Source organism: Cryptomeria japonica, chromosome 3, assembly GCF_030272615.1.
Source record: "Cryptomeria japonica chromosome 3, Sugi_1.0, whole genome shotgun sequence".
Taxonomy (NCBI): domain Eukaryota; kingdom Viridiplantae; phylum Streptophyta; class Pinopsida; order Cupressales; family Cupressaceae; genus Cryptomeria; species Cryptomeria japonica.
This window is the reverse complement of record NC_081407.1, coordinates 500,765,352-500,780,532: the sequence shown is the minus strand read 5'-3', so window position 1 is coordinate 500,780,532 and position 15,181 is coordinate 500,765,352. Positions and strand designations below refer to the sequence as shown.

General features: G+C 38.5%; 1 protein-coding gene across 2 annotated transcripts in view; it reads right to left on the bottom strand.

Moving 5' to 3' along the window:
• LOC131067462 (WD repeat-containing protein DWA2) overlaps window positions 1–15,181 on the bottom strand; it is a 201,723-nt gene that overhangs the window by 13,006 nt on the left and 173,536 nt on the right. The gene's annotated exons all lie outside the window — the stretch shown is intronic.

The following is a 15,181-nucleotide window of genomic DNA, read 5'->3' as shown; positions in this document are numbered from 1 at the left end:
CGTGGGTGCCCAAAAACGAGGCCCAATTCAGAAAAATACTTATAAAACATTAAAAACCAGCCCAAACCCTTATTTTGCCTTTTGAATGCCTCTTTTTGGTCATTACACTCATTTTTCATCACAATACTTGCATTTTTCACAATTATTTCCCTCCAAGCTTCTTTTGAATGTTGTTACATTTTTCTTCAAAGGCTAAGGCTATGGGTGTGAGACACACACCAAAAGCTTAGGAATCGTCGAAGAAGGAAGATTTAGCCATCAAAGGTGAGTGAATCTTAATTTTTCTCAAGTTTTCAAAGATCTTTTTAAGATTTTTCAAGTTTTTTTTTTAATTTAAGTTTTGAAAAAAAAAAAAAATTTAAGTTTTGAAAAAAAATTTACACTTTGTATACATAATACGGCATTATAATAACAATATTTTTTAATAATGTTTTGAGTTTTCCATTTTAGGCTTCATTATTCATACACAATGGCTGCAAGTGGAAGCTCTAATTCAGTTGCCTTGGGCTGAAATGAAGACAGCCCTTTTAAAATTGATGCAAGTTTGCCACTTTGGCATTATACAACAATGATTAAGCAAATGTCCAGTGGTGGAAGTTTTCTTTGGCGGTGTATCCATTGTGGCATAGAGTATACAAGCTCATACTATTGAGTGAAAGGTCACTGTGCACCATCCTTGGACACGAAATAAAAGATTGTAAGGGGCCCGATAAGAAAGGGCTACCAAAACCTCTAATCTTAGAATATATTAGAGAACAAGAGGAAGTCAACATGAAAAGCAACAAACCAAAGAATGATCATCCTCTTGCGAAGACAAGCTCAAAGAGGCCTATTATTGGCTTCACAAAACCGGCTGGCCCACATCCTTCCATGCCAATGCCACCACCTTTCAAACTAGAGAATGCTTTGGTTACACAAAAGAGGGGCCCATTGGATAGGGCCTTCAAAAATGAAATTAGAGAGATGGTAGATCAAAGAGCTGCTCATTGCATTTAGGGTAATGGGCTTCCTTTCAACATTGTTAGATCCCCTTATTGACAAAGGGGATCTAATACACCTAATTATGTTAGTCCCGAGAATGAAAAGGTGCAAACCACCTTATTGGCAAAGGAGAAAGTTTCATAAGAGACATCTTTGAGAGTGATCAAAGATACATGGCCAGTAACAAGTGTGTTCATCATTTCTAATGGATGGAAAGATTGCAAAAATAGGCCATTGATCAGTGTTATAGCAGTGTCCCCTAAAGGAATGATGTTTTTGAAAGCAGTGGATTGTGAAGGGCGAGTAAAAGATGCAAGTTTCATTGCCAATATCCTCATAGAATTCATTGACATGGTGGGGGCCTCAAAATGGTGTCCAAATCATAATGGACAATGCTAAAAATTGTGGGGCAGCTGGGTCTATAGTGGAGGCTACATATAATCATATTTTTTGGACATCATGTGCAGTCCACTCAATTTAATTACGCAAAAGATTGGTACACAAATTGATTGGGTCAAACAAATTTACACGGAGGGCGGGGAGATTCAAATGTTTGTGACTAATCATCACATATCACAAGCCGTATTAAAAAACCTTCTCGAAGTTGGTGTTGTTGAAGGTAATTTAAATTTTATTTTTTAATTTTTTAGATTTTATTTTTTATAGTTGATATATGATGTGTATTTTTTTATGCCATGGTAGGTTGCCGAAACACAATTTGGATCTTACACACTCGTCTTAAGACTACTTGTGAAGGTATGAGAGGCCTCGAGTGCTAATGGTCGTCAACACCTTGTGGAGTGTACGGAAGCAATCAAACATAGAGAAAGCCCAAAAAGGAAGAGCATTGATCCTTGATGATGATTGGTGGGATCGTGTTGAATTTGTTTGAATTTCACTGAGCCCATCATGAACATGATTAGGCATGTTGATACCGGTTGCCCATGTTTGGGTGAAATTTATGATCGCATGGACTCCATGGTGGAGAAAATGAGAGCAATAATAGAGGCCAAAGAACATGACCCAACAGAAACATTTTTCAAAATTGTGCAACAAATTATTGTTAACTATTGGAACAAGATGACCAACCCCTTACATCTCTTAGCATTTACTTTGATGCCAAAGTTTTATAGCAAAGAGATACTTGCATTGCCAAGGAGGGTCTTGTTGATGGGGAAATTTAGCACTTTCCTCAACACAGAATAGAATGCACAAAGTCTATCCTATTCTCTCTTGAATAAGGGAATCCTGTATGCCCCTCGACTATCCAAACAAGATAACCTCAAGGTTTCTAACGTTAGGTCACAACTAAGCTTGGGATAACTCAGGGCTGATGTGATTTGCTAGTAATCACAAAGGGACTTATGCTTGTTTTCTGGATGGATTTTCAGGATCATTGCTATAAACAACCTTCTAAATCTAGGGCCTTCTGAACATCAGTTTTCAATATATTTGATGCTTTATGAATAACTTCCGAGATTGATTTTAAAAGATATATCAAAAGGTAAGGATTTAGAGAGTTAATCTAGCCTAAATGAAATGATTCCGAAAACAGTAGACAAAACCCCTAAAACCAAACCTAGCCTTGCCAGCATAACACAACTAAGCCCGGGTTGGTGCAATCTTCAAAGAAATAAACAGATTTTCAGATTACCAAAAATATATATTGACCTCAAAACACCAAGCAATCTATTACACACATTCAGCAATTGAACTAAAGCTTTTAAATGTTCAGATTAACCATACGTAGAAATCAACATTCAGCTAATCTCCAATGGTATGAACAGGGTTTCATCAAATACTAATTCAAAAATCATTTCATATTAACATGCTTAAGAAAAACAAATAAATTGAAGAAGGGAGAACAATGCACTCATATGAAACAACACACTGATCACTATGCTAATGATTTTTGTATTGATTTCGAAAGAGCTTCTACAACAAATATGAAAATTCCTTACAAAAATGAAAGAGGGCTTACCCCTTTTATAGATTCTAGGTCTTGGATGAATGGCCAAGATTTAATCCAATCAATGGCCCAAATTCATTCCCTAGAGACTACACCATACCCATTTAAGAGTTCACCTCAAATCTTAACTAACTTTCAACTACCTTCAATTAATCACACCAAAAGGCAAAAGTGCACGAGGCTCAAGATACAAAAAGACAAACTTTCTAGTTGAGGAAACAATTAACTTTGGGCTCTGTATTTTTATCTTTATTTTAGCCCAAAATAGATATTTCTTTTTACAATAAAAATTCCTCTTCATCATTTAAATAATTTTTCCATATGTCTCGGCTCTCTCTGCTCGCACATATTCTTGGAATTTTATCAAGACTGCCCTTAGTTATTAATCAGAGGGCATGAGAATGCTATTGAATCTGTATCTATTGGCCTCTATTTTATTAACCACCTTCATCATCTCCTTGTTCCAATCTATTTTGTAGGTGTCATATGCGCACATTAAAACACACAGTTTGCTAGCAGTTTCCATATCACCTTTGGAAAATGGGACTCTTTTGTGCAAGAGCTGAATATTCCAAACAATTCTCAACATGTTGATGTTCATCTGTGGGTTCCTATCACCAATTATGCTTTCCAAGAGTAAGGAGCAACTTTCTTTAACATATTCCATGGCATCCTCGCATCTTTCCCATTTGCTGTCAATAGTGACAATAATGTCCCTTTTTAATGTCAATGCCTGATACCATTCCTTGATGGTGTTGAGTTCATGTGGCTCTATGATACACTTGCCGGTGGGAATCTTGGTCCCTGAGATCCTCTATCGATTGGAGATTCCGATCCATTCCCTGTTACAACGTCATCAACTCCTTGAGCTCATCATTCCCTTTTGCAGACAACTTTTCAAACCATGCCTTTGTTACTTTAGCACAGACTCTCATCTCTTTGAATTCAGTTGTTGTTCTTCGTGCAAGTGTGGCGAGAGGGACATAAGATTCTTCCGCCTCCTGCAATGGCCTAAGAAAGTGATCAATGTACCTCTCAACCTGTTCAACCCAGGCCTTGTACATTTCCTTCTCTTCCATTTCTATCTTCAACCTTCTGAGTATTGCATCGAAAGAATCGTGAAACTCTTCAACCACTTGCTCCCTTGTTGCCTTCCTCATGCCTAATGATAAGATCATGTAATCTAAGGGGGTGACCTCTTCAGTTGATTTGTTTGTAGGCGGGACAGCTATATGCACTACCCGATTTTGCACTTCATCCCTTGTTATTCACGAGTAGGTCTTGGGTTTCTTCCTTTCCTTAGTCTTGGGCTGCCCTACCCTTGCAAATAAGACATCAAGACTTAGAGATGATGTCCTTGCCACTGCTTTCTTCGTGATTCGGGTCTGTAACCATGTGGGGGGTGTTGATTGACTAGTGGTAACCATAACCTCTTTTCCCTGCTCTCTGGAAACTACAACTGATCCAATGTCGATATTTTCCTCTTTATTTTTAAAAAGGAGGTTGATTTTCAGCAGTGTTTTGATCCCTTTCTCTAGTTGAACTCTAACCAATTTCATTCAATAGTCCATGGTGCATCCCGGTTTCTTGTTGCTCTGTCCCTTTATCTATGTCCTCTTCCCTATCGTTTGACACAATAGGTAGGATTTCTCCTTCCTCTGTCTCATTAGCAGGGTCTTCTAGGTCAATAATGTGCATTTCCTACTTCTAGGGATTCAGCTCTCTGGGGTTGGCTGCTTCTCCAAGGATTGCCTCCATTTGCTGCATAGGAGTAGGCATGTGCTCTATATCAACTGTGTTTTCCACAACAAGGGAATCTTCTTGGGAGATGGTTGCAATTGAAGGTCTCCTTATCTTCAACTTCTTGCAAGTAGAACCCTTGGGTGATAAGACTTTCTTCTTCCTGGACCTCTTCGCTGAGTTTTTCTCTTTCACAGCTTTCTTCTTTTTCTTATTCTTTGGAAGATCCTCCTTGCTATCTTCCTTTTCCTCGTTCTCTTGAGTTACAGTTTCTACTTCATCATCACTCTCTGAAGAATGTGATTCAAGGTCCCCCATTAAGTCGTATGTGAGCTTTACACCTTCATGCATCAACCTTTATGTTTGTTGATGTATCCATGCATCGGTATACCTCTTAGGTCCCGTCATTATCACCTTTAGGCTAGTGATAGGATCCTATGTCCAATCAATTAAGACTGGCAACCAATCCCTTACAGACTCATACACCTGATGTTGTAGGCAAACCTCATTATCATTTATCTGATCAGCCACCCAAGAAAATTCATATATTCTTATCTGATTGAGACTCAGTCCGGAGCAGTCCCTTCTTCAGACCTCGAATTCATCACTACACTAGGCCCAATAGTCTTGTATATCGGCCTTGTGCCTGTATTTCCTCCCATATGCTCTTCATCCCAATCGAGTAGGATCACAACTTTTCCTACTTGTGTGCTGCTACAAGCCATACGATGTCAGTTCCTTTGCTGATTTGTCTTCTTGGGTAGAGGTTTGCACATAAACATCCCTATCCCTAATCGCCATTGGATAAGACACCCCTATGACCTTTTTGTCTCTCAGTGCCTTCGTGGCTACACTCGCTTGTCTAGTTACTTCCAAGAGGATTAATCTATCTGTAGGGTATTTGGGCAGCCTATATAGGGAGCCTTCAAATAAAGAAATTCTCAAATAAGAGAACCTGGGGCACTGAATGAACCATGCCCCGTATAGCTTGACCAATGTGATTGCCTTCTTAGATAGCCTTTGCTACAATCCCTCCTACATTATCCTAATGTTACACATGGTGAAGTCGTCATTTATACTCTCGTACTGGCCTACTACGTAAGCTACGTTGTTTCTTTCCCTTTGGCCAATGTCGTGAAAGTGGAGCTAGGGGTAACACTCATGCACCTTGATCTGTCCTTCTCTATTTCCAACCTCGCCTAAGCGGATTAGTCCCATGTACCTGGACTGTCAAGCAAACATATAGACCACATAGGATGACATGGTGAATGCCTTCCTTTCAGCTAAGTAACACTCATGCACCTTGATTTGTCCTTCTCTATTTCCAACCTCACCTAAGCGGATCAGTCCCATGTACCTGGACTATCAAGCAAACATATAGACCACATAGGATGACATGGTGAATGCCTTCCTTTCAGCTAAGTGCACAAGCTGCTTATGGATGTTGTTGCTTATAATCTAAAAGCCCAATCTATCATGTCTGCCTCCAAAGACTTCCTCCATATAATAGAACATCCACTCCTCAAACATGTTCAATTGTGGCAACCCCATGACCCTACTAAGAAGATTGACCATGTCCCTAAATTCTTCATTAAATTCACTGCTATAGATAGGGCTTGATTGAAAAGTCCTTGGGCTTCCTCCATGTGCACAACCATCATGTCCTTATAGATTGGGATGCCAAAGGTCTCCGCGATAACTTGGGGTGTGAAACTGGCTATGATCATCTCATTGACGAAGACCACCCTCGAGGAGGGTTTATAGTGCTTGTTGCACTCCACAATCAACTCATAGTTCCGAATGACCTGTGGAAAACCAACAGCTTGTGCTATACCACTCTCGACCATCATTTGTGCTCTCCATGTCGGGTTTGGACCAAACATCCTTTCTTTAAATTGTTGAATGTCTATATCATAGTTGAACTACTCGCCATTAGCAAAAACTTGCCAAGGCCTGACAAAAAAAACTCGGGAAAAACTCAGCCAGTACTCGGCAACTTAAAAACACGCTTAAATTTAATTAAAAATGCATTTTTTTTGCAAAATTCAATGAGAAGATGCATCCAATGAGTCAATAAATGAGAACACAAAAGAAACAAGCTGAGTCTGGATATATTTAAATGCAAAGTGGGTACAAAATCGCATCCTCATGAGGAATGCCGATGGCTGGAAGCAAAATAGTAAATAGTTTTTGTAAAACTAAAAGTAAATACATCATTACAATTACATCGTCCTCTTCCTAGCTCTAGCAAAAACTAGGAAAGAGGTAGAACTAGAGGGTCTAGTCCTAGAAGTCTGTTGTGGGCGTGAGTGTGCCTCCTCGCTCAGTATGTCTGGCTCAAGTTGTGGCTCGTCCTCCATCTTGGATGAAGCTATGTATCTGCTTGCTTCTAGCACTAGCAATGACTCCTCATCCTCATCCTCCTCAATGTCATCCAGCATGAAACCAAATCCACCCCCTTCCTCCTCCATAGCCTGCCTCTCCAAATCAGTGATGTCATCCTCGGAACACAATGGAGGCTTCTCCTATGATGTCCAATCACTGTAAGGATCTATATCATCCAAATCAATTAGACCACCTGCTGCTTCCTCTACCTTATGTGCAACCGAAGATTATATTGCACAAAGACAAGGTCATTGAGGCGTCTATGTGCTAACTTGCTCCTCTTCTTCGTGTGGATGGCTTCAAACAAGCTCCAATTGCGCTCACAATTAGATGAATTAAAAGGCTGACATAAGATTCTGAGGGCAAATTTTTTGAGATTTGGGGTATTTCCACCCCAACTTTGCCACCAAGTATCTGCAAAATAAAAAAAATTGAAAAGTTAGAAAGCAAAGAGAAAAGCGAAAACATAATTTATCAATTTATCAATCACTTTAGACCCCAAAATCCAAATGGCCAATGTTATACCTGGGGATTGAGTGGTTCTTCCTCTCCTGGCCAGGTCTGAAGAGAATAGCTTACCCCTTGCTTCCTCATAATCTTGGAGTTCACCCACAATGAGGTCTCTCACCTCAACCTCAGGTATCATCCTCTTAATGCATGTAGTGAGGCCCTCCATGATCTCCATTAATATCTGAGTAAGAACCCCTGAACTTAAAACGAGGGTTGAGGAAGTACCCTGCTGCATGAATGGGTTGGTGGAGCTGATTGTTCCACCTCTTATCAATAATTTCCCAAATGGGATCAAATTTGGGTCTATCCCCCTTGTAGTAATTTTTGATAGACTCCTTGGCCCTATCCATGGCCCCATAAATATACCCCATTGGGGTTTATCCCCATCTACCAAGTGGAGAACTCTAACCAAGGGCTCTGACACCTACAATTGAAAAATACCAATTACAAAAAGATTAATTAATGAAGTTACAAATTAGTAATAGGAGACTTGAATCAAGAATAATTAAAAATTCAAGTTTTGAAGTTACCTTCACAATCTTTGCAGCCCTTTGTGCAAAATGGTTGTCGAAGACTATGCATGCGACACCCTCTCCTTCAGCCTTCTTTGAATAAGGTGAGTCTAGCCATGCTTGACTCACAAACAATTGTTTCAAAGAAGTCAATGCAGCAAGAATGCTTTGCAACGTCAAGAAAATCATTGCAAACCTTGTGACACCGGCTCTCACCAAATCTCTCTACATTGGGTGTGCTCTCATCAAACGTAGAACCCAAGGGTGATGGTAAATACATTTCGTGATTCTCCTTGCATCTTCCACAATTGGAGTCACCCAATCAAGTTTTGCTATGTCCTCCAAAAGAAGGTCAAGGGCATGTGCTGCACAAGGTGTCCAAAAGAGAGTGGGGTGCCTCTCTTGGAGGATTCTACTTGCAAAAGAAGAAGTTATTCTTAAGAAAGATACAACCAAGAAAAACAAAGCCACAAAAAATGAAAATATTGCTAAAGGTGATAATTCAAAAGGATTCTACCTGCTGCCACATATGATGCTGCACTAAGTCACAAGGTTCGAATTTGAATTCAAAATCGACAACAATAAAATTCGGATGAAGTTCGGCAAGTAAAAAATTCGAAAAAAAATTTGACATAAAATTCGCCTATATAAATTTGAATTTTTATAAATATATAAATAAAAAATTCATTAAAATTGTCAAAATAATTTAACATTTTAAAATTGATTTGAAATAATATAATAATAAAATGATGAAATTTATTATTTATTAAAATAAAATAATATTATATCAAATTTAAAAACTAATATAAATATTTTACATATATTATATTAAAATTATTAAAAATAAAACTATATGATAATTTATTTTTTTAAACATTACAATAAAATTTAAAAAACATTATAATTTAAATTGTTTAAAATTTTGATTTTTTAACTTATTAATGTATAAATAATAAATACATTAAATATTATATATTAAATAATAAATACATTTTAAAATTGCGATGGAGTTTCCCGTGCGCTTATAATATTTTTATTATTTAATATATCTTGGGCTATACTTCAAGGTTGTGAAAATCTCCCGACATTTTTTCTGTGGTTTTCATCAGATCGACGACGTCTCCTGCAATCATACCATCATTTGTGGCGCCTTTCAACAAGTCTGTGGGGGCAAAAACCCTGGTTTCAACACCGTGCGAGGAGACTGACTTATTCATTTCCACTCAAGACTCATGCTTATTCCTCCAGTCATGTGTCGGACGACTGAATATGTTCAAATGTAAAAAGTCCTAGCTTTGTTCCGTACGAACATTGGGCCGAATTTGAACGAATTTTAAATTTTTTATGAAATTCAACGAATTTCGAATTTCATGTATGAAATTCGGCGAAATTTTGTGACACAACTGCTGCATTATCTGTGATGATTTGCACCACACTCTCTACTCCCACCTCCATGACAATGTGCTCCAACATTCCAGCCAATGTTTCTGCATTTTTCACCTTGCTGGAGACATCAACCAACTTCAAGAACACCACATTGTCCTTGCAAGCAACCAAAACATTAATAATGGTGTGGTTTTTGCCATCTGTCCACCCATCAGAAAGAATGGTGCAGCCATATTTTCTCCGTTCATTTCTTTGGTCCTCCACCACTTCTTTTGCCCTATCAACTGCATTTGTGAGCAACCTACAAGAACAAAGTGAAATTAGGTCTTAGTACACAATTTTGATTTAATAAACAAGAAATCTAAAAACAATTAAAAACGAAATCAAGTGGACTATTTACTAACCTCCCACTCAAATCCCTACGAGAAGGGGCCTTGTACCCCTTTCCTAAAACTGTCATTGCGGTCACCAAATTCAACCAATAAGGATTGTCTGCCACATTGAATGGGATGTTGTTGAAGTACCAAAAAACAGCACATGCAATGTCTGTTTTCTCATGTCTATTCCATCCAGTGGCCTCTAATGATAGTTGTGCTCCAGGTGTGTTCTAGGGCACAAAATAACTACCTATAGACTACGTCCCTGATGGTGATGTAGGAGTGCCAGGTACTCTACTAGAGAAAGCAGAAGCGATGGCCAAGGTGGTCCTGGGTTTGCGGATACATGGGCCATGACGAGAGCCCACTATGCCCTGAAGTGCTTCTTCTTCTTCAATGTCAATTGAAGCACCATGAGAATCAACTATGGCTGATCTCATGGCTAGTTTTGCCCTCTCCCTTTGCAATTTTTCTCTTCCCCAACTGAAAGTACGGCATTCATTTCTCTTTTTATTTCATCGTTGGTACCCTTGCATACTCTAGCATCATGTTTGTCTATGCCTGCAAGGTGGTATCTGAGGCGGTTTATGCCTCCATGAATTATTTTTTCACGTTTTATGCAAATCATTGTCCCAAGATCTGGTCCTTCAGAGGCATACCTCCAAGCCCTATCTCTAGCACCTTTTAGACGGGTGCCTACATATCCAGATGGGCATGGTTCTAGTGGCCAATTAGAATTTGCCATAATTAATGGTTAACTGTTAACCTACACATACAAAGTGAAAAGAGAAAGTTAATATTTTAGTTAAACAATTTAGCAAACTATCTAAATTAGTTTTTTAGACATCATTCAAAGTTTGTTTTTTTTAAACTATTAGGGTTTGATTTTTTTTGAAAAACTATGTAATGTCCCCTTCCTAGGTGACAGGCAGTTTAACAAGGATTGGCCTATCATCTGGTTTCCGTAGGCCAGTGAAGTGAAGAGGGAACCCATAATGAGGCTTGTGGAGTTGTGCAAGGGCTTTGTAAGCCATTTTGATGTTCACGGGCAGTTCCTATTTTTTAGGAGGGATCCCTATTTTTTAAGGAATGACTGTCAGTTGGTCCCGGGGTGTCTGCAGACCATTTTGGATGATTTGAGACCGTCTCCTAAATTTTAGGGAGGGGTCCTATATTTTAGGGAGGACTACCAATTGACTGGTTGACCGCTCGGAGGGCCACAAAGCAGAGAAGGATCGTTTTTTAGCATTCCCAGATGTTTGGAGACAGTTTTTCTACTTTCTAGGGGGGGATTCCTACTTTTTAGGGGATCACTACTAGTTTGCCTGTAGCATTAGGGTAACATCCTCGGTGAGGTATCTACAATCAAATTTCAGTTCTAAGACCCGAGGAGCATTTTATGAATTATTTGGGAAATATTTACTATTTCCCATTGTTCCACGGCCGTTGTGGACAGGGAGACAGGGGAACGCGAGGACGGGCTTCAGGGACGAGGGGACCAAGGGAAAAAGTTTTGGGGACGGGTTTCGAGGACGGGGGGACTTGGGCCTGGAGGGGGGAAATGTGTTTCCGTGGAACACTGCTATTTCCTAAGATGGATCTAAATAATAATAATAAGGTTACTTTATATTATTATAATAAAGTAACAAGTTGGGGCCCCCTTGTGTCGTGATGCCTAGGAGACATGAGTTAAGTTGTTTTTTAAAAACAACTTAATTTTATTAATAAGGGAGCCTAAGGGGGTTGAGAGAGACATAAGGAAATGAAAAAAATTAATTAAAAAAAATGCAAGGGAACCCTAAAAACGAAATAGGGTTTGAGGCCAATAAAGCAACATGTTGGAGGCCACTTTAGGCATTCTTGTTATTCATTTTTTGGAGATTACTTTCATCAGAAGGTCTGCAACGTCGTTGACAAAGATCTAAGAGCAGATTGGAGACGAAAACCTCCATCTTTTGGTGACAGGGCATAGCCCATTTCACTAATTCAGTATTTGGACACACAAAGAACTTCATTTCAGGCCATTGGGGGCCACAAATCAGAAGTTTGCAGGGTTAGACAGCAATTACAGGGCTTTTATATCAGATCAGAGCATATTTGGATGATCTTATCAGCAATTCAGACATTATTCCAGCAAATCATACCATTCCCAACTGAGCCATACATCGAATTCTTGCCTGGAGTTTGTAGAAAATAATTACAAGGGTTTTAACTCAGCCAATTGCACTAAAGTTCATTGTTCGCAATTAGGATCAGCAAATAAGAAGTTATTTTGGAGAAATAAGGTCATATGTGATTAGCATATTCAATAATACGGGGGAATTCTTCATTCTTGGAGGGCCACGCCTAGCAAGGAGTTAGAATTCCATCTGGGTTTGCACAATTCCTCTTCAATTTTTTTTAGTAATTCATTCTAAGGTCAATAAAGTCAATTGGAGCTGTCAGCACATTTAGGAAGCTCCTATTTCATCATATATTGAAGTTCAGTCAAATAAGGAGGCTCAACCAAGCAAGCTTAGGACACCTGGTATGCAAATTTGCTCTCTAAGTGGAAATAAAAAGTTATTCTCGATATATTATATTGTTGTTGTAAAAATCAGACGTCTGAATTTAATTCTCAGTATTAGCTTAATTTCATTTTTGCATTTACTTCCATTATGCATCATTCAAAAACACATCAAAACCTAAAACCGTGTCAAAACCCAAAATTAATCTATCGCTGGCCAAAGAAATCAGTTAAGCACACCAATTAGCTGTCTAGTATCTCTAGTCGGCATCTTTCAAACTAGAGATTCTTAAAAAAAATAGTGAAAAATTCAACCAAACTTGTCAAAAATTGTGTCAAATCTTGTTCCAATGACTCAAAAAGATTTTTGACTACTTAGGAATGGTTTCCTATTCATCTAGATACAACAAAAAATAAATTAAATGTTTTAAAAAAGCATAGAAAAAAAATCAGAAAACCTTCCTGGGAATCTGATTTTTCTCGAAAAACCACCTGAAATCCACTTGAAATTCGCCTCAAATCTACTTCAAATCGATGGAAATCAGTAGTCAAGTGTTTGTAAGAGTTTTTTCCCCCTCTCAGCAAATTAGAACACCAAAAATGATAAATAAACTTTAACTCTGCCGTTTTTTCCTAATATACACAGATGGCCGAGTTTTTAACTCAAACTCACTGAGTTTTTGTAGTACTCGGCGAGGCAAGTTTTGCCTACAAGTAAAAGTCAGAATTACTCGCCAGGCAAAAAAACTCTACGAGTTTTCAAAACTTGCCAAGTGGTGCAACTATGGTCTATATGTCCAAAATCTGTGTCTCCCACATCTTCCCACTTGCTCTAGATTTTGGATTCTTGCAACACCGCTTGGTATTCATACTTCATCTTGCTCAATTTGCGATGTTCTTCTGCTTTAGATGCCTTAGATGTACATGTTGCCTCAGGTACATTCGATGAGCTAGCTTCCTTAGGAGGCATCTACCCTACACACATGGACACGAATTACAATTTATCTTCTGAGGATTAAACATGGGGTTAGCTTGCCAAAAATGGTAATTGTATATATTGCATAGGCATTATTGCAACAATGAAGGAATTTCAATTTTACGCATTTAAATGGGATGTTTAGAAGCAAATTTAAATATTTGATTAGTAATTCACATGGACAATAATTCTCGGTGTCAAATTGGAAACTAGGAAGATTTTTAGGGCTAAGACTAACTCATGCTTTCAACTCAAGCACCAAATTTGCAAAATAATGGGGCAATTCGATGTGAAGAAACTTTTGGGGAACAAGGCTTAATTTGTTTATGGTGCGAGTACCAAACTTCAGACTGTAACTCAAGTTTAGGGGTAAATTTCAGTGTTAACCTCGACATTATGAAGACTTTTGGGAATAGCACCTATTACAATTTTAAGTTTCATCACCGAATTTGCAGAATGTTGGGGCAAAACTCAAACTTAGGAATACTTTTAAGATTAAGCATTAATCCTGCTTTTAATGCAATTACCGAGTTTGCAGAGAGAAACCTAAGTAATGGGACCACAGTGCAGTGATTAGACGACATTTAGGAACAATTTGTAGTCCTGGTTTTAATACCACTTTTGAATTTTACGATGTAAAAGGGATTCCTAATTGGATGAATTTTGATTTTTCAAACCCCTTTTGACCTAAGCCATGTTTAGAACAAGAATTTTGGTGGGAAAATGACCATGGTTCAAACCTAGGGTTTTAACAAAACGATTTTATCAACATCATATACATAAACCCTAACGGTTGATTCTGAAATGACAAGAAGGCAACAAAAACCAACCAGGCGTGATCTTCATTGCTTTAAATTTGGAAATCAACCTTTGCCATAATTTTTTGTCCTTCTCGAGTGAGATATGCCATTGTGCTCTTCCCTGCATGATGCTCTTTCTTTTGATGCATGGTGGCTCCTCTGTGTGGTGTTTTGTTGCTTTGCACGACCTCACTTCCTCTGCCTTTCGAATCGCTTTGGCCTTGTGCGATTTGCTCTACCCTTTGCGGTTTGCGATAGGTCCTTCCTGCCTAAAGGCATGGTGTTTTCCTTACCTCGATGCTATTTTGCTTGTGCGTGATGTTAATCTTAGCTTGGTGATTTGTTTCGCGTGATCCTCCTTGCCCACATGACTTTCTATTATGCCTAGCGTAGCTTTTGCTTGGTATTTCTTCAACAATAACCCTTATGCGATGCTATCCTCCTTTAAATCAATGAAAACTCAATCTATTGCCTAGTAAAAAACTTCGGTGAAAAACTGGACAATAGGACTTTTTTGAATAAGCTTGTTCTTATTTGTTGGGCAAATACCGAGTTCAAAACAATATTTCTGACCTTTTCGAAACATGGCTCTATTTTGGATCCTTAAACAAATTCTGATGTTTAGTTCAGCAGTTGGAGTGCTTCAAAGAACTCAACTTATTCCCTTTTTCGGTGCTAAGGCCGAGTTTTGCTATTGAAACTTTGTTTTAAACTCAACTTTTCAAGCTCGCTAAGGCCTTCGGCATAAAGTTCAGCAGCTGAAATGGTTTTAGGAATTATGACTTATTCCGCCCAAACTTAACTTTGAAGCCCCCCATTGAGAATTTCGGGCCCTAACTCGGCGCTATGAAACTTTTACGGAACAAGGCGAGAAATAGACATTTTGCGCCAAAAAAAAAAAAACTTCAAGCCCCAGACTCCAAATTTCAGTGTCAGGAAGCCCTTTAAGAATAAGGTTATATTCCTCTTTGATGCAAAAACACAAAATTTAGGCTTAGCCATTCTAAACTATCAAGAAATTAACCCCCGGAGCCTCTTT